This window comes from Acomys russatus, chromosome 20, assembly GCF_903995435.1.
Source record: "Acomys russatus chromosome 20, mAcoRus1.1, whole genome shotgun sequence".
Lineage (NCBI taxonomy): Eukaryota > Metazoa > Chordata > Mammalia > Rodentia > Muridae > Acomys > Acomys russatus.
This window is the reverse complement of record NC_067156.1, coordinates 26,457,581-26,481,924: the sequence shown is the minus strand read 5'-3', so window position 1 is coordinate 26,481,924 and position 24,344 is coordinate 26,457,581. Positions and strand designations below refer to the sequence as shown.

The 24,344-nt window shown below is 50.6% G+C and overlaps 1 long non-coding RNA gene across 2 annotated transcripts in view; it reads left to right on the top strand.

The window, feature by feature from the left end:
• Window positions 1-10,049, top strand: part of LOC127204379 (uncharacterized) — a 52,665-nt gene extending 42,616 nt beyond the window's left edge. For both annotated transcript variants that reach the window (XR_007832458.1, XR_007832459.1), the window contains exons 2-3: window positions 4,610-4,714; window positions 9,770-10,049. This is a non-coding gene — a long non-coding RNA (uncharacterized LOC127204379). The remainder of the gene's footprint in view (window positions 1-4,609; window positions 4,715-9,769) is intronic.
• Window positions 10,050-24,344: the final 14,295 nt, after the last annotated feature.

Genomic DNA, 24,344 nt, shown 5'->3' with positions numbered 1-24,344 from the left:
TAGGGGTATGAAGAGGACAACTGCTCTTCCCAGGGTAGGCCTGAGATAGTGAGAGAGGTCTGCTATGAGCTTCAGTCTTAGCCTGGCATCTTAGCGTTGACCAAAAGGACTGTGTCTTGTCCCCAGTGGTCAAGGGACTTGCAAGTCCCTGCCTCTCTTCATTGCTGGTGGCTTGGAACTGGGAGGTTTCAGGTATTCAGGTAGACTTGGCAGGGGTAAGGCAGCATAGACTGTTTCTGAGAACGCCATGGACAACTTGGTGGGTTTTTTGTTTTTTGTTTTTCAGAGACAGGGATGAGAGAGTTAGATGTTCTGAGGGTGATTCTGAGGTGTGAGGGTTCTGCAAAATGAGAAGGGAAGAAGTCTTGAGAGGGAAGAAGAGGAGGTGGAGGAGGAAATTGGCTAAGTGGATGGGAGAACCAGGGATGCAGGTGGGCATCAGGGGAAAAGGATGAGGGAAGGGGAGAGACGAGACTGCCATGGCTGGAGGACACTGTGAGGGATGATCCCACAGCCTCTGTGGGGTGTTAGTGGGAGGGAGGTCACAGGGTGAACGGGGCTGCAGGTCCCCGGTGGGGAGGGGCATGGGGCCCATCTCATGTCTTAGATTTACTAGACACAAGAGGCCCCAGCCTGCAGTTCCTTCGTCTGGATCTTATGAGAAAGAGAGCTGCTGATTACGTTTTGTGTTTTCCATCATGAATAAATGGAAGGAATATGAACCATTAGGAAGGAAGAGGGCTTTGCTCCCTGCCACCACCCCAGAAAAGTTCAGAGGAAGCTGATGACCCAGGGTGGGAACCACATCTGACTGGGGCCCTGGGCTGTTCTCAGCCTTAGCCGAAGAAGCTTGTCTGTGCAATGGGCAGCAGCCAGTGAATGCAAAGCCATGTCACAAAGTGCTGGGACAAGCCTAAGTCCTCAGCCCCAAACAGGACATCTTCACCGACCTGCCACCCAGCCATTCCCCAGCCTGATCCACACCCTGTGGCTCAGGGACCAATTCAGAAGACCATAGAAAGGTGACTGAAAGAATGTAAGAGTGCTAGGCGTGGTGGCACAGGCATTTAATCCCAGCACTTGGGAGGCAGAGGCAGTTGGATATCTGTAAGTTCGAGGCCAACCTGGTCTACAAAGTGAGTCCAGGGCAGCCAAGGCTACACAGAGAAACTCTGTCTTGAAAAACAAAACAAAACAAAAACAAACAAACAACAAAAGAGTGTAAGAGCTGGGAGTATGGGGTGGAGGGTTGTGAGTTCTGGGCATGGATTGGTTATTGTGCTCATGAACGCCACACCAGGTATAGTTATCTGCATGGCATCCACACAAAGTCAAAGCAGCCGAGTCATTCTTTTCTGAATGTATGACCACTGGTTGGTTTTCTCCTCTACCCTAGGGATGGCCCCATACCTAGGCTCATATGGACAGTGCTTGATGAGACTTAGTGGGCTACCAAAAAGAAAGATACGATGTTAGGAGGGGGTATATTGGGGGTAATGGGAGGTGGGCTGGAGGGGAGATGAACAGTGTATATGGGATACCATTGATACATGTATGGATTTCTTAAGAAAAAGAGGAAGCAGAAACAGAATGAATGAAGCTATGGTTAACATGGTGGCTCATACTTAGAATCCTAGAACTTTGGAGGCTAAAGCCAAGGACGGCTTGGAGCCTGAGCCCAGCTAAGGCTGCATAGATACGGTCTGTCTCAATACACACCTGAACAAACAAAACCACACACACAAAAAAATCAATCCCCCTGCAAAAAACCCCCACAAAAAGTCATTACATTAATTAAAATTAAAATAAAAATAAATAAAAAGAGGGCAACAAAGAACATAGCAGAATGTTTTAAGTCAGGGCTGCTATCCCTGCCATGAAACACCATGACCAAAAAGCCAGCTGGGAGGAAAGGGTTTATTTGGCTTACACTTCCACAGCCCTGTTCATTATTAAAGTGAGTCAGGGCCGGAACTCACACAGGCCAGGATGCCGGAGGCAGGAGCTGATGCAGAGGCCATGGAGGAGTGCTGCCTACTGGCTTGCTTCCCATGCCTTGCTCAGCCTGCTTTCTTAGGGAACTCAGGACCACCAGCCCAGGGGTGGCCCCTTTCACAATGGGCTGCACCCTCCCCCATCAATAACTAATTAAGAAAATGCCTTAAAGCAGGATCCTATGGAGGCATTTTCTCAATTAAGTTTCCCTCTTTTCAGATAATTCTAGTTTGTGGGTCAAAGTGGCATAAGACACACACCAAACACAGAACAAAGCCAGGTGTGGTAGCTCATATCCATAATGCTGAAATTTGGAAGAGGTGCACAGTGAGTTTGAGGCTAACCTGGCCTACATAAGATCCTAGGACCAGTGAGATGGTGTGGGGAGTAAAGGCCTCTGCTGACAAACATGGGAACCATATAGTGGAGAGAACCAGCTCCCACAAGTTGTTCTCTGTTCTCCACTTGTACACCATGCATGCATGTACATACATGCAAGTGCACGCATGTGTGCACACACATATACACTTAAAATATAATAAAGCATAAAACATTATATATATGTGTGTGTATATATATATATACATATATATATATATATATAATTTATCTACCTATCTATCCTACACAAATTGATCCAGCTAGGCAGGTAGGTGAGTCACAAAGCTAAGGGACCCAGCCACAACGGGCCAGCTGACTCTGGAACTAGGAGGAGGCAGGAATTCTGGCAGTGACTAACCTGGGACTGCAAGAGCAAGTGTCTTTCACTAATCCTGGCCCGTGGCTTTTGCTTGGGGCAGGGGGACCTGGGAACCATTAAAGTGAGACCATAGTGGTCCCCAGCATGATGCTGACCTCCAGTCTCAAGGCCCAACCCCTCAGCATCTCTCACTTCCTCTAATTACCGTTGGGGACCTGCTATCTATTAACTTTGCACGGCTCTTTCTGAACTCCTTTCTATTTTTAGCTGGGAAGACCCCTTGTGGGTAACACATTCCAGAAGGTGGACAGCAGCTGTGAAAGCGGGACCCCTCCCCCCACCAAGAAATCCTCAGCTAAGGCGGGCCACCTTGAGAATGGCCCTCCTGGTGTTGAGGTTTCCTTATCAGGAGCTTGGGAGGTCTCAGACAGACAGACGGACGGACACACACACACACACACACACACACACACACACACACACACACACACACGACAGTACCCCACTATTCCAGCTTTAGAGTCAGAGAAAAGAGGCCTAAGTCAGGGCTCCCTGCTGCTTACTCCTGTCCCCTGTACCCACTGAGCCAGTCCTTTGAGGCGGTTCCATCCGCACAATGGGAAGTGACCATATTCCCTATTAGAGATACCAGGCACTTGATGACATATTGCGGTAAGTCATCTGCAGGCGCTCCCAGCACATTGAGACAGCTGTGTGGAGTGCCCACTCTGTGCCAGGCACTGTTCCCGGTGTGGGAGGGTGGCAGCCATCATCAAGCTGGGAGACCCCCTGTTCTGAAGGAACCATGTTGCAGGGGGTGCTCACTGGCCAGTGAGCAGATCAGCACAGTGACTCTGGAGAGTGGCAGCAAGCCCAGAGGGCCCTGAAAAGGTGGCAGTGATCAGATGGCTCACCGGGGAGGCCCTCTCTCTTAAAATGACATTTGAGAAGAGAGGCAGGCAGGTAAATGGGGTTGGGGAGGAAATTCCTCAGAGCTAGGATTTGTAAGAAGTTCAGGCTCATGTATTTTGCAACCTGAATGCTTTTTGTATAATCTGACCTCCATTTCTATTTCCTCTGAATCTTGGGGTTTCCCACTCTCCGGGCTTAGGGTTCTCCTTGTAGTTTAATGGCTCCAAGGCTTGGGCATGAGCAGGCTGGGTGCTCGCCTTCCCTCTTCCCTCACTCTCACGCTGTCTCTCCCTCACTGCCTTCTGCTGCCCAGAGTGATGGATGCCTCCTTCCAAGGCTGAGTCATGTGCTGCCTTTTACAAGCTCTGGGCAGCCTCCCTGCCACCGCTCAGTCCTCCCTCCAGGCCCAGCAGTAGAAGGCAGATTTATAGGGATTTCCCCAGGAGAGCAGGGGTTGGGGTGGGGTAGAGGTGGGGGTGGGGTGGGTCAATCAGACATCCGCTTGGCTCTGGCTCAGAAGCTGCAGAAGCAGTCTCACTCGGTGGGTGACACTTTCTTCAATGCCCAGAGGAGGAAACTGAGGCTCAGAGGGAGTAGATGGCTTGAGGTTGTGCAATACTCAGTTGTAGCTGGAGGCCACCTCCATATCCTGCTCCCGGCCCATTCACTGCCTTGCCAGGGCCTCCTCAGCTTCTCATACTTTCTGCAACCGTCCCCTCTGAACTCCCCATCCCCCCCCCCCCCGCAACACCCCAACGCCCGCCCCCCACCTCGGCCAGGGCTTCGTGCACTTAGCTCAGTTAGTTGTGCCTGCTTAGGAGGCCGTATGGAGGGACTGTGTAGAAAAGAGTGCTAAAGTTCAGTGCCATTTAAATTTCACCTCTCATCAGAATCACCTGAAGGGCTTGTTAAACACAGCTTGCTGGCTCCCGCCCCCAGAGTTTCCCATTCGAGGACTCTAGTGTGAGGTCTGATCATTTACATTTCTAACAAATCCCCCAGGTGGTGATGATGCCTCGGGTCTCAGGACCACACTTGGAGAACCTCTGCTGTAATTGATTAGTGCTGTCTGCTGTGGCTTGCCAGGAGAGGGTTGTGACAAGCAGGGTAAGCATCCTTATTTTCGTAAGCAACCAGAGAGATATAAGCCGAATAGATCATTAAAAATCATTTGAGGACCTCCCCAGAAAAAGAAATGTGCCACAGTGTGAACCCCAAGGCCCTCTACAGTGTGGACAAGGCCTACTTCTATCTCCTCACCTCACGCCCCGCCCCCCCACCCGCAGGTCATCTCACTGACTTAGCACAACTGCATGGAGCATGTCTCTTCATGAACTTCAGCTTGTGTGGAGATCTCAGATGAGCCCTTGTTTCTTGTGGGAAACCCTCACTGATCTAGCTGATCTTAAATTCACCTTTAAAGACTTCAGTATAGAGCCTAGAGCACCCCACATTCAGAGGCTTGCCAAGATGTTTGTTTCTTTTAAAATCAGAGGAAAACAATGAACTTTGGGGTTGAAGAAAATATGTTAATAAGCAATACAAAAGGCCATAAAACATTATTTATGTGTCTTTCAATAGAGAGGAATGCAGAAAGGCAAAGGTCTTTGGAGCCCTCTGTGTGGTGTCTTGTCTACAAGGCTGGGGAAGCCACAGAAGAGCATTTCAGATAGAAGAAATAGCACACACAATGGTCCTGAGATGACAACCAGCCAGGCGTGTGTGGGAAGCAGAAGAGAGATCAGCAAGCGAGGTTTGTCTGTAGATTGGAAAGGAGAGGAAGGGTGTCAAAAGGTAAGAACACAGAAGGCAAGGATGGGAGCTGCCCACCAAGTGATTTACCCGGGGAGGGCTGGACCCCTCTCTGTAGCAATGGCTGCCTTACTTGAGCTTTGCGAAGCCTGTGTCCCCTTGAAAGGAAGGCCTTCCTCTCTAATACATGCCCAGGCAGAAACACACACTGCCCAGCTCCAGGTCTTGGGAATTCTCCTGGATCCTGCCTCTTGAGAAAAGCTGGGTTCAAAAAAATAAAATAAAATAAAAATAAAAAGTGAGCTCGGCCTCTTTGGCATGGGCAGGTGCGTGACTAGGATGTTTCTCAGGTGGGGGCTGAGCCCCTCTGTCTTGGCCTCATTTCTGGGGCTCACAGGGCCCCTCCCTAGGGCAGCAGACTGGAAGGGGGGGATGGGGCTTCCGCAAGTGAGATACAGCAAGAAGCTATTTAAAGCTGCCGGCAGCTCGCCCCTTCTGTTCACGGCTCTGCCGGGTGGGAGCTGCCATCGTCACGCACCCACCGGCGCCTCAGGAACACAGCAGCCCAGTGCACCCACACAGAGACACGTGGGGAGGGTCTCTAAGCATCTCTCTGCTGCCAGGGCCTCCTGCTACTTGTAGAACGAGGCTTGGGAAACAGGAGTGGACCCGGAACAGCTCTTGCCCCACCTCATGTTTGCATTTACACCCTAGAGAAAAAAGAACTAAATATAGGCCACCCCTCCCCCCCATGGCCACAAGTGTAACCAATTAGCGACTTTTCAAGGTGTCAATGGAGGCAGCGGGATCTGAGGCCCTTGTGGGTCTGGACGTGCTTGGTGAACTCTCAGGCCTTGGGGGAGGAGCTGGGAGCCTGGCCCTGCCAAAGTTGTACCCACATACCAGTGCCCCTCCTGGAGTGCTCCATACCCTTCCACCCTTGGGTGCCTCCACCATTACTTTCCCAAGGATCCATGCTCTGAGTTGTTTGTTCTGGCTTCCCAGTCATCTTCTCCCTGGCAGATCCAGGCTCATGGGCTCAGTTTCCATCTCTATGACAACAATGAGGCCCATCTCCTCTCTCTATACAGTCTAACCCATGGAGGGCTCTCAGTGAGGTTCCCTGTCCCTACATCAGCATCATTGGCATTTATTTCAAAACTGGCCTCGGGTCCCCAAAACCAAAAGGTCATTGTGGCCCCCTCCTGACCCCTGTGGGTGTAGACAAAGTATTGTGGGCATGGGAAACAGTGGTGAATTTGGCTTCTACGGACTGTCTGAACTATCAGTGTGGCTGACCACACACTGACCTCTATCTAGTCAAATGGACGGAGTGTCTACCAGCCATGTCTCAGGTAAAAGTCTCAGATTCCATCCTCAAACTCCAAGTCACTCGTGGGAGTCAGATCGTGGTGATAAGGGGATCTATAAGTGGGATATCCTAAGTCAAGAAGGCCGCATACTACTCAGAACTACACAGGCCGCCTGTAAACCAGCACTGGGGAGGCCGAGGCGGGGACGTCAGGAATCCCAGGTCCTCCTTGGGCTACATAAATGGCTATATATGTAGTAGTGGTCTCTAATTGAGACCACTCAAACAAAACAGCAACCACAGACTACACAGGGAGAGCCGAGAGGGAGTGGCCTGGGACTGTCACAGGAGAGACTTGACAAGAAGTAGCACAGCAAGGAGACAAATGAGTAGCAAGCAGAGGGAGGGCCCCAAGAGGTCAGCCAATGGCCTCTCACCATTCACTTATGTCTACTTTCTGGGCTGCCTTCTTCTGACTCATTCTTTTCACCCACATTCCTCACACAATTTGCCCCCTCTTCTCCACAGGTCCCCTTCTCTGCCCCATTCTGCGTATCCTTCATTACACCCAAAAGCCCCCTGTCTGCCACGCTTTCTTTCCAGGACTCTTAATATCATCGCAACCAGTGTTGTTATGACCCCAGCCACACCCTCACGAGACCACCTCGAGCCCTGGCCTGGAAGTCTGAGGTCTTCTGCCAAAGCCCAGGACTCTGTCTCCGTTCCCACTCGCTCCTTCTTCTGGGTCCCCGTCAACCCCTTCCATCATTGTGTTCTGCAGCCAGCCGCCTGGAAGCTGAATCAGAGCCATAGAACTAACATTTTGCACACACGTCTCTCCAGATGACAGGCAAGATGGGCCTTCTGCCCTCAGCCCACACACACCCGTGCTCAGGAAGCACAGAGAGCCAGGACTGCACCCCACATTGAGGTGCAAGAAGAGAGCTGGGTGGAGGAGAGGCCCTTCCCTCTTTGGATAGCAAGACTGTCCTTTGTCCTTTTGGCCTTTTTTTGTTCAAAGCTTGGGATTCAACTTTTTAGAGAGGGGGGGGGATTTCCTGTGGGATGTAGCAAGACAGTGTGGACTGGTGAGAGAGGCCACTGGGATTTAATATACAGGAGAGGAAGGGATGGGACAGATAGCTGACAGGGAGACAGGGAAGAAGATGCAAGCCCAGAGACCAAAGTGAGACGGGTCATCAGATGCATCAGAGACAAGGATGAGGAAACATAGAAAGAAAAGAGGGACTAAGGGAAGAGATAAAAGGGACCCTGAGCAGCAGAATGGTGGCAAGTGCCCAAATGAGCAGAAGACACCAGAGACCCCACCAAGCCCTGAAGGGAGTGCTAGAGAGACACAAGGAATACAGAACCTAGGGCTTCTACAGAAGACTCTAGAAGGATCTAGGGCTGTGTCTGGAGGGGAGAGTAGAAACTCTTCCCAGAACTCTGATAGGAACACACCCAGTGGCTGAGAGGAACCTGAGCCCAGGACTCCTACTGCGGAGGGCTGCGAGTTGCACGGGAACACGGATGTGGAGGGCCTCCTCCCGTTGCTAGCCAAGCATCCCTTAGAGATGACCCTATGACTTGAAGATCTGAACCATGGCTGGAAGGGAGGGCAAGTGGGCCAAGGGTGGAGGACCAGGGAGTGATAATAGGGACAGCTCTTTGCCCTGTGCACTGCCTCTTGTGGAGCAGGTCCCAGGGTGCCAGCCCTGCAGCGGAGTGACTGTTGTTTTTCCCTCATTCCCAGTGGTCACCTCTGACTGGAGCCTTACTATGAACCAGAAACTTGCAGCCATTATGTCCCTGTCCTTTATACAAAGTGCTTGTAAGGCTGATACTGTTGTTACTCCCTTAATTGGGTGTGTGCAGGCTCACACATGTGTGGTAGCCCCTACGCTATATTCTTAATGTTTGTTTGTTTGTTTGTTTGTTTGTTTTTTGAAACTTTTTGTTTTGAGACAGGGTCACACTGAATAGTCTTTTTGCATCCTCTCCTGCTTCAGCCTCTCAAGCAGCCAAGCCTTCACCACCAGGCCTAGTTCTGTTACCCAGCCCCTTACCCGTTTTATAGATGAGGGAACCAGGGAGCTTGTGTAGGTCTGTTGGACTCTACCTTGCTGTGTGCGAGCCTCTGCTTTCCCAGCAGCCTTATAACATCTTGTGACTCAGCAGTTTTCCCTCTAACTCGCCAACACACACACACACACACACACACACACACACACACACACACACACACACGCGCGCGCACACACACACATTTCAGAGGTACATAAAAAAGCACTAAAGGGGACTGGGAATTTTGCCCTTCATCTGGCCAAGGCCTCTCCATCCCAAGCTCCTTTTGTTTTTCTTTCACAGTATCTCAGATCACCTCTTTTTGGCTCAGCCACTGAGCACGAGGATGATGTCATTGCTTTTATTTAAAGAAAGGGGCTGAGCCAGAAACAGGATGGGGGTCCTTATGGGAGCAGGAGGCAAGTACCTGGCCTTTTCTGTTCCCCAGCTGTGACCTGGGTAGCTGCTTCATGAGACAGCCACGTCCCCTGAGAAGCACCCTCATGAGCCCTTCTCATCTTAGGAACAGCGTGGGAGGGACTCGCCGATTAGCAGGGAAACAGGTCTGTGAGGATGCTCCCAGTTACTGTGTGTTTAGGGCTCAGGGACCTTCAGAGAGTCATCCAAGGGGGTTATCTATGCCTGGCATCCCAGCAGAGGGTGACAAAGAGGAGAACCGATGGGAAACATGCCCCTGGAGTCATGAGGTCTCTGTTCTTTCTTTTGCATCCTCTAACAGTCAGCCTGCCTGCCTGTTTCTCTGTGGAATACCAGAGAGGGGCATCAGTGAGGGAAGCGAAAAGAATCCCAAGCCCAGGGTGGGGGGGTCCATTCAGCTTCCCTTACACTCCCATGCCCCATGATCTATTGACCTATTCACTCCAAGACTTCCCAACACAACCTCAAACTTAGCCTTATTCCCTCCTGCGGTGTGTGTGTGTGTGTCTTCTTTGGGGACTTGGTTCACTAAGTACCTCATTTAAATATAACATCACTCACAGGTGGCACTGTTGATTATTTCCATTTTCCAGAGGAGGCAGCCTGCCCAAGTTGCACAGCTGGTGAGTGGCTGTTATGGTTGGGATCTCAAATGCCTCCCAATGGCCACATGTCACAGGCTTGGTTGTCAGCCTGTGGCACTATGGGAAAGCTGTGAATGATCACTTCCCAACCTTTGCCTGAGATGATGGTGATGGCGGCGATGGTGATGGCGGTGGCGATGATGGTGATGGCCGGCGATGGTGATGGTGGCAGTGATAATGGCGGCGGTGGAATCTTGAGGAGAAGAGCCTCATGGAAGGAAGCCTGATGGCTGGCATATGTCATTGAAGGAAATAAATGAGACCTTGGGATAATGGAATCTCTCACTCTTCTCTTTTTCCCTCTAACCCTCCCTCCATCCCCCCCCCTCTCTCTCTCACTTCTCACATTCTTCCCCCACCACGGTAACCAATGAGCCCCCTGCACTGAGACCATAAGGCAAAATTGTTTTTCTTATAACTTGACTGTGTCAGGTATTTTATCACAGCAATGTCAGCAGTTTTGTCACATTCCAAGGCCACTGTCCTCTGCTTGGTGCTATTCTATAGGACTGTCTCCTAGATCCTTTAAGATCTGCCACAGTCTCTCTGTGTTCCCCAGGGCGATGGCCTGAATATTTATGGTACCTCAAAATTCATATGCTGAAACAATCCTTGATTCTTAGGAAGTCCTTAGGTTTCTGAGGAGCCACAAATGAGACTAGCATCTTTGTAAACTAGATCCAGGAAAGTCCTTTGTCCCTCTCCCTGAGATGACAGCCAGAGGTGCTTCCTAGGAGGAAGCTGGGCCTCTCACCACCAAATCTGCCAGTGTCTTCTTGATCACAGAGTGTGAGAAATAAGTTTCCTTGATTTTAAAGCCACCCAATTTAGGGCATTTTGTTCTAGTAGCCCAAGCAGACTAATGATTCCCAACTCTGGAAGGACTGAGTTGATGGAGAAAATTTAACTCTCTCTTCTCTGAAGCACGGTCCCAGCAAACAGCCCCTGCCCAGGAGCAGGGCCACTATACCCCGTTCCCCCATCAGCGCCGAGCCCCCTCGCCATGGCAGCCTTCCGCAGGGCTGTGCCAAGAGCAGGCAGAGGTGCTTGTTCTGTATCTTATTCAGCCAATTAATTGCCTGCATTTCAAAGGCATCACAGTGTCACAGGCGTCCTCTGCTTCATGCCCTGATGCACGCTTCTGCATGAAGGGACCCCAGTCTTCCCAGCAACAGCTTTAAAAGCCTGACCCCAGTGCTGAGGGCTGGAGGATGTCAGGTTATCACCCCGAGAAGCAAGACAGGGGCCAGGCAGTGACAGGGGGCCTCTGCAGAACGATGGCGAGAGGTCAGCACTGTGGTAAGGGGCAGGAAGGGGGTGGACTTCATGCACCCATGTCCCCATTCACCCCTCGGATGAGGCCTGGCTGATGGAGTGCGCCTTGGTTTCCACTCCCCTCCTCCCTGGAGGACACTACGTAATGCAGCTGGCTAGGAAAGACACAGCCCAGGCCCCAGGCAGTTCTGTCTGACAGGGCCATAAGGAAGTGATCTTTGAACCCGGACTTTGCCTACGACTAGGAGTTGGGATTTGAGGGCGATGGGGATAAGGATGGGAAGGCAGGTCATGGTGGGGGGAGTGGGAGAGGACCCTTGGGAGGACCCCTGTTGTCTTGCTTTGGATTTTTTCCACTTGCTGACAAAGTGCTCACCTTGGTAGGTGACAAAAAGACTAGGCTGCCACCACTTCCCAGTCACTCTTGGGCACCATTCTGAATCAAATCAGACATGACCATGTACTAACAGCAGGTCTGCAGTTCTGCCACGACCAGCTTGAGTCTCTCCTCATCGCTAACACTATATCCAAGCTCTGTCTGACTACAGTTTCAGCTATAACCCCTAATACCATCCATCATATCAAAACCAAGACGGACTCCCCCTCAAACCCTATAGCTAACAGCAATAATAATCCCAACACTATTCCAACCTCAGTCTTAATCTATGTGTGGACCTTTATATGTATGTGTTTATGCATATACATATATAATATACATATATGCATATGTAAGTTTTGTCATCTGGTCTTCTGTATGCTGAAAATGTGTTCTACTGCTAAGGTATACCTCCAGCATCTCCATACATATTTAATCTTAGTCTATCCCTAGCCACGCCTTTGGCCCCATGCCCACTCCTCATTTCTCATCTGATCCAGTCCTTTCTCCAATCTCAGTTTGACCTCCTAGCCGCAGCAACCCCTCAGCTTAGCCCTGCAGCCAGCATCTGGCTTAGTTCTATGGCAACTGAACAAGGCTGATGCAGGTTTGAGGGTCCTCACGTAAAGCCAAGACATCGGGGTGGTGCATCCTGTTGATGAAAATGCTCAAGTTCCCAGCTCTCAGCTCTTCATAGTCAAGCCTGAGTCTCTCCTACTGTGCCCAGCATCTTAACAACCAGGGCTTGGGCAAGAGGCATGTGACAGGCCTCCAGCTGCCAGGACAGAGCTCAGAGGCTGTGCTTCTCCTGAGGAATGGCAAGAAATCAGCACTTGGCCAAGACAGCTCACCACCGTGCCCCTCGCCTCTCAGTGGGTTATTTCCACATGGCAGAGGCTAAGCCTAATGGGGCATTGCTTCCAGCACAGCGGACAATCAGAGAATGCAGCCGCTAGGGTCTCAGGCAGGCCAGACCCAGGGGCTCTGCCTCTGCTAAAAGGATGCTGTTGGCATTCATCAAGAGAGAAGGGCCCTGTAATGCTTGGCACCCCATGGCTGGGGGTTGGGGCATGGGGGAAAGAGTATCTTAGAGTGATCTGCCAAGCCCCGAGAAGCAGGGGAACTTCCTCTCTGGAGATGGCAAAGAAGTTGGTCCTGTTAGTGCCTGGAGTGCCAAGGAGCCATGGGGCCGAATTCAGCAAGTGTCACACACTCAAGTCTCCAGCAGAATGTTTCAAACAGTTCTCTACAAACAACCCTGCACCCAGGGCTCTGTCCACCCGCAAGCCACCTGTGGACAAATACCACCTGCTGTCACTGCATGGGCTGACATAGCCCCCCTACAGACCTCTTCTTGAGGTCGCTCTGTCTGTCTGCTCTGATACAGAACTGGCTGGCTGGGCTGCCTGCCAACTCTGCATTTCCTGCAGGGTCCAGCACTCTGGTTGCTCACCCAAAGCTGACTGAATAGCTGAACTTTCTCCAGCTCCAGCTCTCAGCAACTTCCACTTCCTGGGAGGTGGAGTGATGACGTCGGCTCTACCCTGCAAGCACACATGCCTGAGTGCTAACCCTGGCTGTAGCCCATCATTGCTGGCTGTATGGCCTTGAGCCCAGGGTCTTTATTTTTCTCAATTTTTGTTTCCTATTCTATACAAGGAAGACAAGTATAGTACCTGTTCTTATAGTGATGCTTTAAGGATACAGTGAAGGGGTTAGGCATGAATTGCAGGAAGAGGGCACTTACCTGGCACACCTGAGGCCCTGGGTTCCGTTCCTGGTATGGGGGGGGGGGGAACAGGTTCAATGAAGCAGTACACACACACACACACACACACACACACACACACACACACACACACACACACACACACACTGTGAGGGTGTGAAGTGCTGAACATAGGGATTGACATGCTATTATGATAGTCTAACTCCAAGACAGATCCCAGGAGAAAAGTTCAGCTCAGTGTCTCACCTGGGAGAGGCCCTAGCCTGGTGCGTTCACAGTCTCTCCTGAAGCTCCCCACCACACTGCTTTCTCTTCATCCCATCAGACATCCTTCTTTACTTTATTTCTCCCCTGGGCCGAGGAATCAAATCATTTCTTCATTTACTCACCCACCCCTTCATCTGGCTGACATTTATATATGGCTCACTGTGGGCCAGGTTCCATTCCTTGCAGCTCTAACCTCACAGGACTCCAGGCCCCAAAGAGAAGGGGAGGTACTTCATCAGGAGTGTCTGGAGGCCTCAGAGGTGGATTCCTTGAGGCAGCTTGCAACACCCAAAGCCCAGGGAAGAGCTAGCTGGCAAAGGGATGGGGAAAGGAGATGAAAACGGAGGGTCCAAGCATTCTTAAAGGCCTGCAGCATTGACGGGCACACGCATTTCACCCTTTCAGGGTGTGCTAAGTCAGCGGGTGTGTAGGCTGGAGCCTTGGTGCTCTTCAGAGCTCTGGCTTTGGGGTGGGTTCCACATACAGTCTCACTTCACACAAGATGGCCGTTCTGAGCTGCTGTCTGTCTGTTGTGGGGAGGGGACCTAGGGGAGGCTTGAAAGAAGTTTTCCCTGGGATGCGTGGGGTGGAGATAGATCAAGGAAAGTGTACACACGCCCACTGTAGTTACTACCTAGCACTACTACCACCCAGCACCACGGAAGCACACTTCCTTTCCTGCTCAGACTTCATGAGGTTTTAAAAAAATTATTTAATTAATTTATTCAGATTACAACTCAATTGTTATCCCATCCCTTGTATCCTCCCATTCCCCCCTCTCTCCCGCTTTCACCCTGTTCCCCTCCCCTATGTCTGTGACTGAGGGAGGCCTCCTCCCCCTCTATGTGATCATATCAAGTCTCATATTATTAGCCTGCTATCCTTCCTCTGAGTGCCACCGGGCCTCCCCACCAAGGGGACGTGGTCTTCATGAGGTTTTAAGGCGATACCCTCTTTAGTTGTATTTTACAAACAACAAAACCAAGTCACTAGGATTTTTCAGTAAACTGTAGCATATACCCTCTAATTGGCCACCAGAGCCACCCCCGGGAGGATGAAGGAGTGGAGGCCAGAGAGCCTTCTTAGAGTGACCCTCTGGCCTCATGACCAGCCAGCCTCCCAGACATAGACCCAGGCAGCAGACGTCTGGTGGAGGCTAGAGAGACAAAGCCCCAATTCAGCAGCTGATGGTCTGTGCACCCGGCTGCTCAGCTCTTTGCAAAGCATTTTCCCTTAATAGCCTCCCATTCAGCAGGCGGCTGCAGCCCACATCTGTGGAAACCAGGCCATGCAACTCCTCCTACCAGGCCACAGCCACCATGGTCACCTTGTCACAAGCTGCTCCTTCTCCTTCCATGTCACTCAACTCTCTCTTTCCAGGCCTCTAGCTAGGGGGGCGATGTACAGCCCTGAGAACGCTACACTCAGACCATCTTTAACTTGTCTGCCAACTGTATATGAAGAATAGAGAAGAGGAAAAGGAGCAGGGGTTCTAGTCCTTCTATCACCAATTTGCTGTGTGATCTTGGGAAAGTCACTGTAGCTCTCTGGGCCTCCTGTTTCCTGACCGGTGTGTAGAGAGATAGGAAACAGTTATGTCAGCCACAGGTTCAGATGACTAAGGGTTGAGGCACATGAACAAGCTATGTGACCTTTGGCATACCTCGCTGAACCTCTACTTTCTTATCTGTATAAATGGGTTGACTGTTAAGAGGATTAAAAGAGATACTTCACGAGGTGCACTTAACTGGGGCCTGGTTGACAGTTTTCCTCCTCTTCCTCCTCAGTCAAGCTTTTGCTCGGCTGGTCCATGGCACTGGGTTATCAATATTAACACTATTCAGATGTTTTCATTGTGGATTTTTTTTCCCCCAGGTACAAATTTTCAGTCAGAACCTGGTACTACAGGTATGGGGACGGTTTGTTCATCTCTGCTTGAAGCTCTGACCTGCGGTGGCCTCTCTGGTTCTGGGCACTAAATCACAGGTTTGGTTGGAGCTCAGACACTCCAGGAAGTGTTGAGAACAGTCCCAAGGCCACACCCCTTGATTTTTGTTCAGGAAGTCTGTGTCGGAGTTCAGAGTGGAATCATCCCAGGCATCTATTCCCTCCCTCTCCCTCCCCCTCTCCCCCTCCCCCTCTCCCTCTTCCTCCTTCCTTCCCTCCCCCGCCTCTGTGTGTGCACACACATGCAGAAGCCAGAAGTTAATGTTGAGTGTTTTCCTTAATTGTTGCTTTCTACTCTCTATTTTGAAGCAAGGTCTCGCTAACTCTGGAGCTCCTCAATTTGCCTAGACTGGCCAGCAAGCAAGCCCCAGGGCCTCCTTCCTATGGTCTTCTCTTAGGCTAAGAAACACCCTCATGTGGGTCACACAGTGCTCAGTGGTCCCATTCCCTCTCTCTTCCAGCCTCCTCTGTCTGCCTCCATCAAGGCTCCCTTCTGAGTGTTTTCTTTTCAGAGCTGATCAGAAAGGGACACAAAGAAATGATCCTCTCCTCCTCCAAGCCCAACCCTCAACCCCCAAAGGCCTGTAGCTTCTTTCCAAGCCTGCCCCTTCAGGTGATAATCTGCACAGTTATTGAGGGCATATCACATGCCAGGGAGTGTGCTGGGTGCCTTCTGCATATTGTTTTATGGGAGCCTCATGGGACATATGACCATAATCCCCACCTGATGGATGATGTCATCAACGTCGCACAGCTATAAGTAGTCAAGATGAAACTCTACTCAAACTCAAGTTCTTTTTTTTTTTTTAAGATTTATTTATTTATTATGTATACAAATCTCATTATAGATGGTTGTGAGCCACCATGTGGTTGCTGGGAATTGAACTCATGACCTTCTGGAGAACAGTCAGTGCTCTTAACCTCTGAGCCATCTCTCCAGCCCAAACTGAAGTTCTTACCTGCTCTGCTGATGGTCTCTTATCGGTAGCCTCGACTCCCAAGACTGCTCTGTCAGCCTGCACAGGGTCCAAGGGACCTGCCAAAGCTTCAAGAAGCATGGCTCTGAGGCACCACCCAGTGACACAGGTCAGGGTTACCACAGCAGGTGATGACCTAATTGGAGCTCTAAAAACAATGTCTTGGGAGACCATGGGTGAACATGCAGCCATTCATCCAGCCCATCCTAAACAGACCCCCATTGGGCTGCCCATCTGCCATGTAGTGGCCATCCATCCCACTGGACGGTAAGTTGGCCTATGCTTACCATCCTCAGCCATCTTTCCATCTTTATTCTGAGACCAGGAGCTACCAGACGGTCCTTACTTGCCTTTTGGTTCACCAGTTGGCCACTTCTTTTCTACAGGCTAAGGGCCTTTATTTGTGAATCTCCAGGGTGAAGCTCTCTGACACAGGGTCAGTGAAAACAGACCTGGTCACTGTCCCCATAGACCTTATAATCGCACAGGCGTTTGCCCAGCAGTCTCCCAGGTCATGAGGCTGAATATGTCACCCTTCCTGTCCCTACCTCATCCCCCTGAACCCTGATGCCCTCACCACTGGGGGCCTTCTCCCTTTGTGACCTGTCTTGGTAATTTGGGAGGTGATTAACAGCAATCACGCTTGAGTTTGACATCTAGGCACGGCCGCTAAATTGAGGCTCACAAAGCCTCCTTGACATCCAATATGTTATATGCTTTTCCCCTTAATTAGGAGCTAAAGTGGATAAATATGAAGTTGCCATGGCAACAGCCTCCCGGGTTGGTGGAGGGATGCAGCTCAGTTTCTGTCGGCTGGCTGGCTGACATGTTGGCTGATGGACCATACCAGCTCCTGGGAAGAAGTAGGCAGGGGCCCAACCCTGCTGTCTTCATGCCTGCCCCTAGCCCAGGTCTGAGTGCCCTTCTTCATCACTGCTCACTAGACTTCACAGAAAGCAGGCGGGTGGCACATGCCTATCAGTCCCTGCAGCTGGGAGGCTGAGACAAGAGGCTCACGGGTTAGGCATCAGCCTGGCTATCTAGAGAGGCCCTGTTTCAAAAACCAACAGACAGACACAAGATGTTGTACTTCATAGCCTTAGGATGAAGGTCCAAGCTGAAGAACAAAGCTCACTTGGTGTAACCACCCAAGAATGAAACGAGGAAGTTGAGAAGGAAGCTTGCTTCCTAAATAGTGAGAGTCCACCATGATCTTAACATCCGGATTTCTTAATTTTGGGGTCAGGGTCTTTAGTGTTTTTAAAAAATATTTATTTATTATTATGCATACAGTGCTGAAAAGAGCATCAGATCACATTATAGATGGTTGTGAGCCACCATGTGGTTGCTGGGAATTGAACTCATGACCTCTGGAAGAGCAATCAGTGCTCTTAACCACTAAGCTGTCTCTCCAGCCCCATTTTAGTGGTTCTTAAATGGTGTGTATGTTTGTGTGTGTGTGTGTGTGTGTGTGTGTGTGTGTGTGTAGGGTGGTGGCTCCTAGGTCACTTGGAGAATCTGCCCAGTGCTATGGGTGCACAATGTGGGCCTGAGATTAGCTACATCTTGGGGGTTCAGACTCAGGACTGTCCTGAATCTTCTTTTTAAAAATTTAAAGATTTATTAATTGTTTTGTGTATATGGGTGTTTTGCCTGCATGCATCTCTGTGTACCATGTGCATGCCCCTGGAAACAGAGCTAGAATAGTTGTTATCTGCCACGTGGATGTTGGGAATTGAACTTGGGTCCTCTGGAAAAGTTGTGGGTGCACTTAAGTGCTGAGCCATCTCTCCAGAATCTGAATCTGTTGTTTTTTGTTTTTTTTTTTTTAATTCTATTAACCAACGGTTAAGGTTTATCACATTTTCTCACTTAATCTTCTTATAAGAAACATGTAAGGTTTTCCTGCAGATGGGAAAATAGAAGTTCAGAGAGGTTTGTTCACTTCCTTGGTGTTATACAGCCAGTAGCTTCAGTAGTCAGGATTGAACCCCCATCTGTCTGCAGATTGGATGCCAGCCTCTAACCACTGCACTCTACTGCCACTGGACTACCGTTTTTTTAGAACTCAGAGAAGTCATGACTGTATCAGTTCCAGGTTTCCACCAGGTTGTTCTTTGGTCTAGAGCAGTGGAGACACTGAAACACTTCTACTGCCCCCAACTCTGTAGCTAAGGTGCTTGGAGGGGTCTATTGTTTCAAGTCTCCCATGAGAAAGAGCCAGCCCCAACACCTGTGTTTAATAAGCCTGCAGAAGGAAGCAGGGGATCCATTCAAACAGAAATACCTCAGAGCTACCAAAGTCCTGCTTCCAGGAGACCAAACTGGGTCTGCATCCTCCTCTACCACCATCTGTGGCAGGACACACCCATCATGGCCTGGGGGTCAAGCAGGAAGGAGGTACTGCCTCCCCAGCTGGCAACCCAGAACATGTCCCCCGACTCCAGGCTCCATCAGGCCCCTGTATCTGGGTTGGCAGCTGGGAGGGAGCAGTGTGCCACCTCCCTGAGGCTCTGGTACTTGGGGCTCCTCCTGTGCCCCCGCACCACGTGGAGTGGGTGCTGGCAGCGGCAGCCGGGGCTGGTAGCTTGGCCCCCGAATTTCCTTTCCTTCCAGTTCTGACTAAAAATAGAGACGGCAAGGACGCAGCTCGTTTTGTCAGACGGGGGGGGGGGGGCATGCCTGTGCAGACATAGGCCCCCCTATTTCTGGGCACGTGATACCCAGCCCCCAGTCTCCCCCACACATGCCCCTGCTGCTCACAGCCTCCCTCTGCTGGGCCAGCTGTTGCTTAGAATCCAGCTCCTTGGAGAACATTCTGACAGGTTTCTGTCGGGGAGAGGCAGAGGTATTGAACACAAAGACCTAATCTCCTGGGTTGTTTCTGTCTCTTCAGCAAGCCAAATAGGTCCTATGGGACAAGGCTTCTGGGTCAGGCACCTTCAGGATTGGAAAACGGCCCAGGAGCCCAGGCAGGAATGGAAACCCAAGGGACAGTGAGGTCATGCACTCTGAGAGGTCATGCACTCTGAGGGTGCCTTGTTGGTTTTACTCCCTCTGGCTTCCTGGCCTTCCCACAGGTTCTCCCTAGGAGACTAGGAGAAACCACTACCAGTTTAGTTTGGGTGCTCGGTTCCTGTGGGCAGCTGCTTTTGGCAGAAAGGTCCAGTGGGGTCTACAAGTTACGATGAGGCTAGAGATTAGAATCATCTGTTTCCCCTCAGATGTCCAGCTGAGCGTGTGCTCAAGGAGAAAGTGGCCTCTGAACAGTTTTTGCTTGAAATTCACACTCACTTAACACTCACGAACACTCACACAAATGCACATATTCACATGGACACACACACACACACACACACACACACACACTAGCGTGAATACTCACATACACATGAACACTCATATAGATTCCCATGAAGACACACACAGAGCAAGGACCAACATGAATTTATTAGATCTTGTGAAGTCCTGGGGCATTTGGAAAAGCTGGGGATATAAAACTAGGGAAGCTGGGCTGGGCAGCAGGCAGGCCCCAAATGACGCCTCTGTCAAGATGCCTTGTTATTCAAAGGGAGGATTTCTTCCTGGGGCAGAGGCTCTAGCCAGCTTCTGACCCACCCCTCCCTAATGTAGGCTTGGCACACAAAACATTCTGAACACCTACAGGTTCAGTGGCTCATAGGAATTGAAAAAGGGCGGCGCAGGGGTGGGCGTGGGGATGGGGGTGGTGGGATGTGCGTGGAAAGGAAATAGTTTGCTGTTGTCTCATTGGTCCTAAGACAGGACCAGCGCAAGGCAGGTGCTTAGAAATGGCTGCTGAATGAGTGAAGAAAAGAATGAATGAGCTGAGTTGAATAAATGATCAAGACAGGAATGGGACCATGAAAGCCATCACTATGGAACTTTTGCAATAGGCAGAACCAGGGACAAATGAGCAATTAGATGCCTCTTTTTTAGCCAGCATGCATTCAGTCCTTGTCCTGTATTTACTGGAGAAGAGAGATGCTATGCAAGGACTGGGCAAAGAGGGAGGCTGTCTGCAATTCCTCAGCCTCGCCATCAGCTGAGCAGTGCCTGTCTGCTCCTAACCTGGCTTGCCCCACTGAGTTTCGTGGGGGACTCTTTGATTCTCCAGGAGCCCCACGTCAGAAAGAAGGATGTAATGAACAACCCTGTGGCTGACCACCCTGCTGGGGTCTCACCTGATAAGCGCGGCCTCCAGAGCTGTCCTGGCAACTCTCCTCCATGCCCATTATGACTCATACTCTCTCCTCCAATTTGTAAATGACTTGTGAAGCCTTAGTGGTCTTCAGGGCACAGTGGCCACTGGGCAGTTGCCTGGTGTATGCCCTCCTCGGGGAGGGGGTCTCTTCTCCAGGGATTTCTCAGTGTCCTTCTCAATGCTTTGCAACATTCGATTTCAATACTAGCATAGATCTGGTCAGGGAGGCAGATTGTGTTGTGTCCTGTGCTCTCCACTGCCCAGTCCCCCCAGTCCCCCCAGCCCCCCCAGCCCCTCAGCTCCCCAGCCTCCCCAGTCCCCCCACACACCCCCGCTCTGAGCAAAGAGTGACCAACCCAGAAGGAACTGCCACCCCCAGCAAGCTTCAAGACCAGACCTATAGCTGTGGTTCAGTTTTCAGTGAAATGGCTTGAGCCCTCAAGCTATCAAGCCAGTTCAAGCAGACCTGAGGTGAATGGCATCAGAGCTGCTGAAGTAATGGGTCTGACTTCCTCCCCCTGGGGATGCCCAGGAAAACCAGATGTCTGGCCAGTGAGATCACAGGAGTGATCTTTAAGTAAATACACAGCCATTCACTTCCTTTTCCTTTAGTCGGCTCGCCTCACTGGCTCACCCTCTCACCCCTGCACCTATTACCTCCCTATAGCTGCATAGTCTTATTTTACCCCACCCCCAAGAAGTTACCCCATTCTTTCCCAAGCCCCCTGCTATCTGCCCAGCCATAAACCAAACACCCGGTGCACCCGTGCCAATGAATAAGTAATAACAACATTAGTTCCCGAGCACTCACTGTGTGCCAGACAGTAGCTAAATACTCCTTTCTGTGCGTCATCTCCTTTACCCCTCACAGTGACATGGAGCACACACACCATTATCTATGGAGGGCAGGGCTCTGAGGCTAGAGTCCCCACCTCCCTACTTGCCAGGCGACTACAGGGAGAAAAATATCACTTAACCTTTCAGACTTCCTGTTTCCTCAGCTCCAAAACCTCCTTATAAACTGGGCGGTGCTGGTGCACGCCTTCAATCCTAGCACCCGGAAGGCAGAGGCAGGCAAGTCTCTCTCAGTTCGAGGCCAGCCTGGTCTACAAAGTGAGTTCTAGGATAGCCAGAGCCACATAGAGAAACCCTGTCTTGAAAAACAAAAGAACCAAAACCAGCAAACAACAAACCCTCCTTAAAAAGTTTGTGAGGATGTAAAAAAAAAAAAAAAAAAAAAAGTGTTAGGTGCTAAACTTAGTGGTACACATCTGTAATCTTAGCAATTCAGAAGACTGGGGCAGGAGGATCTCGGGTTCCAGGCTAGCCTGAGCTACACAGTAAGACCCTGTCTTTAAAAAAACAAAATAACAAACAAACAAAAACCCAAGCAACAACAAACCAAGGTAGGTGTCGCTAATGAGAGTGCTTGCTTGCCTGGTAATGCATCAATAAAGTTTGCTCTTCTGTATCTCAAGAGAGTAAGGTGCTTTGCCCCGAGCCTCACAATGTGTCTGCTATTACTATTATTATACTTTTATTTTGATTTTTAAAATATATTTATTTATTTATTATGTAGATGAGTATGCTGTCTTAATGTACACCAGAAGAGGGCATCTGATCATAATACAGATGGTTGTGAGCCACCATGTGGGTGCTGGGAATTGAACACAGCTGGAAGAGCAGCCAGTGCTCCTAACCACCGAGTCATCTCTCCAGCCCCCTACTATCCTTCTTTTAAACTGAGGAAACTAGCTGGAGGTGGTGACATACATCCCAGCACTCAGGAGGCAGAGGCAGGCAGATCTCTGTGAGTTCAAGGCCAGCCTGGTCTACAGAGCAAGTTCTAGGACAGCCAAGGCTACACACAGAGAAGCCTATCTCAAAAAACCAAAATAAGTAAATAGTCAGACAGACAGACAGATAAAACGAGGAAACCAGAGCGCTTGGCCATGTGCCAAAGCTACATAGATTAGAATGTGGTAGCACCAGGATTCTGACTTGGACCTCAGTCTGGGTGAAGGGGCTGCTAGCTCCCCAGTTTTTCCAGGCTCCCTGTTCCTGACCCATTCTGAAGATGTATTCTTTCCCATTTCCCTACTTACCCTTTCTCCCAGGCCCCAAACCCCAAGGCCACTTCTTCAAGTGACTGTTGTTTGTCCTTATGCATCACCTATCACCCATGGCCATCTCTCCCTGTAACAACCTGGTTTTCCACAGACTGGCCCAGCTCGGGCCAGGCTCTGAGATTGGTACCCAACACCTAGGACTAGAATGAGAAAAAGCTTTGGCATCCCAGATGCTAATTTTCTGTGAAACTGAAGAGGAAGAAGGCTAGCTCCATACTATACTCTCATGGCCTACCAGGTGCCCCTCAGTGCCCTACCTGCTCAGGTTAAACACAGTTTTGGTCCTCCTTTGACCACAGGCCCCGTTCATTCAACCCACAAGCCCAGTCCCACCCAGTCTGCATACTCTGCTCTCCCTATACCTAGAAGTAGGAGCCTGTTCCCTGTAGCAGTGAGGATCTCCTGATACCAAGACCTCAAAGGGTGCCCACTAGCCCCCCCCTATGTCTACCTAGACCTTGAGCTTCATCCCCAACTACAACCTCTAGGTTAGCCTTTGGGTGGTGTCCATTGGAGGAAGGCTATGGTGGACAGTGGCCTGGGAAGGAAAGGGTGTCCTCATTCTCTGGAATGCCCCATGGACAGTGTCTGTATATACCTCTTTAAGGTCTGGGCTATCTATAATTCCCAGGAGCCAGTTCACTGTTTTCCTTCACTTTGGCCCTCTGGGCTTGCACAATGAGATGCATCCTTCCCCTCCCCCAAAAGGATCAATTAATTACACAACAGCAAATGCACAAGATTAAAGCTCCTTCGTGCTAGACAAGTCAGCCAGCACAGCAGCCCCACCACAGGAGTGGCTAGATGTCGACTCCACTGTCCAGGTAAGGAAACAATCTCAGAGGCATCAGACAATTTCCTGGTCCACCCAACAGTCAGGGGCTGAGCTAGGAGTCAGACATTAGAACCCAGCCCCTTCCCAGGATGTGCTTAGCCCTAAAGACTTGGTTGGTGGGAGCCAAGTGTATAGGGTATGGGAGCACACGCCTGTAATCCCAGTACTCAGGAATCTCAGGTACAAAGATTCCAAATTCTAGGCCAGCCTGGGCTACAGAGCTAAGACGTTGTCTAAAAAAAAAAAAAAAAAAAAAAAAAAAAGCAACCCCCCCCCAAACACTATTAATAGTTACAATAGTTACAAGCAAGTGTGTAGGAGAGAGGGTTCAAGACAGGAAGGCAGTGTCATATGGAGTGGCAGGAGGAGGGAAATAGAGGGCGAGAGAGTGTTGGGAGCAGCGGAGGATTTCAAAAAGTGGGGTGAGGAGGGTGCAGAGTGAATGGGGTTGGGCATGAGCTGAGGGGAGAGTGTGAGAGTGTGTGTGAGGGGGAAGGGGAGCAGGGGAGGGTAAAAAGATGAAAAGGTGGAGGCGAGAAATTGGTCAGGTCAGTCTGGGGGGGTGGGGGTGGGGGAGAAGGAGGGAGGTGTGTGGGCTGTTTAGGGCAGCCTGAAGAAGAGGAGGAGGCTGTGGGCTGGGGGTGGTGGTGAGAGGGACAGTAGAAGGGTTTTAAAAGGTGTGAGGACACTGCAGGTCTCCGAGGAACCGGAGGAACCCAATGACCCTTGTGGGAGGGAGACAAAGAAGGAGGGGTGGATAGGCTTGA